This window comes from Cupressus sempervirens, chromosome 2 (genome assembly GCF_028749045.1).
Source record: "Cupressus sempervirens isolate cs-2001-9-10 chromosome 2, ASM2874904v1, whole genome shotgun sequence".
Lineage (NCBI taxonomy): Eukaryota > Viridiplantae > Streptophyta > Pinopsida > Cupressales > Cupressaceae > Cupressus > Cupressus sempervirens.
The window spans coordinates 190,330,071-190,334,830 of NC_143119.1; positions in this window are offsets into that span (position 1 = coordinate 190,330,071).

Consider the following 4,760-nt stretch of genomic DNA (forward strand, 5'->3'; position numbering starts at 1 on the left):
TCCACTTAAGTGTGCTCTAATGCAATTCTCAAGGATGTGTTCATACTCTTGACAATAATGACAAATTTGTCTTGTATTGTAATCCTAGTTATAAAAGTGCCCATGAATTCTTGCCTTTGCTAACTTGTTTGGTGACCACATGGATTTGGATCTAGGACTTTAGAACATTCACTTGGAATGCCACCCTATTAAAGGATTTTGCAATGATTGTTAAGTCAACCTTAGTCCAAAGGATTTCGCCCTAACTAATACAGTTGTTAGAAAGTAGCAATAGAATGTTTGATTTGATACAACTCACAACTTATCTTGCTCATTTTAGATCTCAATTCTATCCTTCTTGATCCTCTTTGATCTGATATGTTAATTTTATGTCTTTGATCCTCTATTCTGTAAACTGATTTTGCAATTCTTTCACTCTACTAAGTCACCTTGAATGATCTCTAAACAATTCATTCATTCACCCCTTGATATCACTTCTCTCTCTCAACCATCTATTGATAACAATATTGAGGGTTTGATCTTCCTTATAAAGACTTTGGTGGCTTAAGGTTAGGTATGAATCTACAACTAAGATTTATCCATTTTGTTTCTTAATTCCTCCTAATTTTTGATTGACTGCATGTGATTGCATAAGAAATACAATTAGATTCATCCTTATGTTCAAAGCTTTGATATCTATTCATAAGTCGACATAAAAATGGTTTACATAGTTGTTTGTGCCATCACAAACAACTAGGTCTAATCTATGTTACTCAACACTTGATAATATTGATGCTCGACACATGCTGTAGTTTTATTTTTGGCTCGACACCTGAACTACTCGGCATCAACTGTTTGCTTGACACTTGAATCACTTAGCACTCATTGCAACTTGACATCTATATATTTACATATTATACTAGACATATATTGCTAGTTTGGCATGAACTTAGTAAATGACTTAAGTGTGTTGACACTCAATTGTCAAAACCAATCTGAGATCAACACACCCCCTCTTCTTAATTTTCAAAACTATGGTCATTATAAATGACTTCCCTTACTATGTGATTCATATTTTTCCATTGTAAATCAAGAATCCCTATTTTACCTAGCAATATAGGGATGCATATGATCATTCTTGTTCTATTCCCCCTATTTTTCTCAAATATACCATTCTTGTTCAAAAATTCCTCTTGAAGGTATATGTCTTTTAAATGAGGTCTTTTCTTTTCATGAGCCTCTTCTTATTAGAAAAATACCCATCATAATTATCCATGCTCTTAGCTTATAGAAGTGCATACTCTTAGCTAATATTGTGGCATGCACTATTTTTTTAAGGATATATAGTTGTTTATTGATACAAGTATCCTTAGTTAATTTCCTTGTAATTTTTACTATGTATCCATCATAGGAAGGGGGCACATATATGGCATCCCTTGTACAATCCTATGTATTTTTATTTTTATTTTTGTAACTAATCCCTAATGGGTACAAGTTCATGTTAGCATGAATGTTGATGATATTCCTATGGGGGAGTATCCTAGCATTGTTAGAGACATGATACAAAGGTCTTTTATTGCACTCATGATAGAGTTTGTCATTGATGTCAATAAAATGGTTATTTTGTAAAGACTACCAAAGAAACAAACATATTTATTCTTTGAGAGGATTTAGGAATGAAGAAAAGATAATGTGAACTTGGAATAATGTTCTATGAAGTGTATTGATGCTACAATTAAAAGTGTGTGTGGAAATTTCAATACGCTACAGAGTTATTAAAGATTTGGTAAAGACAATGTTCAAATAATGTTACTAGTTAAGAAGTGGTTGATGGTTTGATTGTATCTCCTAACATAGATGAAATCTGGTCATGCGAACTTGGATAGAGGTAGAAGACATATTAAAGATTTTGTGGCCAAATGCAAACATCTAAATGAGTATCACATCAAGAGTTATGAGGATCAAGAGTTGGCACTTTAATTGTAATTGTTAAAACTATAAAGTTGCAATGTATCACATAATGTAATACCTTAAGTTGGTCCTCTATTATTATTGTAAATTGAGAAAGCCCCAAGGTTAACTCAGTAACTTATTCTAGGACTTGGTATAGAATAAATATTCTCTCCTTCTAGTAGAAGGAGAGTACAAATATCAGGTGTGTTTTTTGTATAATTATGCACATATACAAACTTGTATGTGAGATCCAATGAACCTAATAAGAAACATCTTTTGATCAGAGAAGTGTTTGGTGGAACTAAGGCATGATGAGCTTACAAAGAGGCTATGTTTGGAAAAGAAGTTGTTGTAGATAGTTGTATACTTGTATTATTTTGAGAAGGATAGTGCTAAGGCCAATTAGATAGTCAGTTTGATGGTCTTGCCATGATGCTATTTGGACAGTGGATCCTTCTACCTTCCACAACTCCTAACAAGGTTCCATAATCTCCTAACAAGAATTCAAATTCTCCTAACAAGGACTCATATGTACTAATTTTATTTCATTAACTCCTAACAAGGTCCATCCTCTTACAAGGAAGTTTTATATTAGTACATGCTTTTGAGGGTACCATCCCCACTAGAGTTTTCCCTCTAATTAAGGGTTTCCCTAGTTAACATATCTATTGTTATTATTTATGATTATATTTCTATAGTTTTTGTACTTATTATTTACATGTTTTAGAATTCATAATATAGTGAGAGTTGTTTTAATCTAATAACAGATTCACCCCCCCCTGCCTTACACACATACACAATTATCTTGGTGGACCTTACTTTCTAATAATCAGTATCAAAGAATTAGGTCCTTGAGGGAAAAGGTTAACAGGTTAAGAAGATCTATGGTGAATAATTTTAGGAAAGAAAGTCCAAAGTTTGATTGAGTAAACTATGGAAGTTGGAAAGAAAAGATGAAGACACATTCTGTATGCATGGGTCTAGAATATTGGTTGATTATTGTAAAAGAGAAGGAAGTATTTAATGAAGACAAGCTTGAAGGATGTGAGGAATCTAAGAAAAATACATGCATGCATAATATTATTTCTAGAGAAGCAATCTTATTAGCTCTTCCTAAAACTGAGTTTGGTCAAGTAAGATCTTTGACACTTTCTTATGAAATTTGGACTACTTTATAAAAGATGTATATGAGGGTGATGATCATGCTATAAAGGTTATATTACACAATTGGATATGCTCATTTCAAGATGTTAAGATGATTGAAGATGAATCTACCATAAGTTATGTTGGTAGAATATCCAATATTGTAATAGGAATTAAGACTTGTGGAGGAGAGAAATCAGAAGATGAAGATAAATGTAAGATCATGAAAAATTTGACACCTACATATAAATATAAAACACAGATGATTAAACATATTATTCCCTACACACCTAATTTTAAAAGAGAGAGTCTTCTTGGGAGATTAATCAATTGAGATGTGGACCAAAAAGTGCTAGTACTAATGAAGATTATTCTAGTAGGAGCTAGATAAAAATAGAAGAAGAAAAGAAGATTAAAGAAGGTCTTTCCCTACTTATCAAAGGAAAACCTAAAGGTACACAAATATTTAAATGTTGGACATGTGATGAATATGGTCATCATTTTTCTAAATTCCCTAAGAAAGTAAGGAAGTATAAGAAGAAGCCTTATAAAATAAGGGATGCCTAAGGATTGTCTATTTTCTAATGGTGAGGAATTAGATGCTCGTATGGAAAGTATTTTGAGTGAAAGTGATGATGCGAGTGATGAAATAGAATTTGTCTATTAAGGAAGAAAGCCCTAAAAAATAAGAAGTTAGAGAAGAAAGTGTTGGAAACATAGGAGGAGTAACTGAGAGGGGATGGGTGAATCAATTACCACTAAAATATATCATAGATCCCTTAGATGTTAGAACAAAACATAAACTTCATTGAAAATATTGTTGCTCAGCAAATACATAGCCACTAGGTTAACATTGACAATATGTTGTAACTCGGTAACTACTAAAATAACAACAGTAACTTGGAAAATGCTTAACATGAAAATCTTATGATATTATCTATGATTAACCTTACTTAACTTAGTTGCATACACATGAAAGAAATAGCATGAATACAAGTGACACTAAGATTTAGCATGGAAACCCAATTTAGGGAAAACCACCAATTGCAACTAGTTAATGATTTTCGCTCTTCTATAGTAAGCCCTATTAGGAGCCAACCTTGTTAAAGGTTAAAAAACACAATGTTAGGTGTGACTCTGTTAGAGAATTTAATCACCCTATTAGGAGTGGCCTTGTTAGAGGTCTTTAGACACTTCAATATAAATGCCACCTTGTTAGAGGATTTACAAATAGATATTAAGACAACTCTGTTAAGAGATTTAGATTACTACTACAATGGTTAGAGAGTAACAATGAGATGACCTGATTTCTCATGCAACTAAATTTTTGATTATAGATCTCAATTATGGCTTGTATACTTGATCCTTCCTGATCGAATGTATCTTTGCAACTCCACAAGAATATTCTAATTATCCTTCTAATTCACTTCCTCTAAGCATCTTCTATTCTTCCATACACTTTCACACATTCAATCATAAACTTGACCTTATACTTATATCTTATACATTGTAAAGTCAACTTGAATACAAATTAGAATAATTATATTCATTTTCCCAATCAACTAGAACCAACAAAAAAATCTATTGAACTTAATATGCCAAAACAAGAAAATCCTTCGTTAGTCAACCCTATTCAGTAGACACTAACTCATAAATAGTTTTCATGTGTTAACCAAGTGAACTAG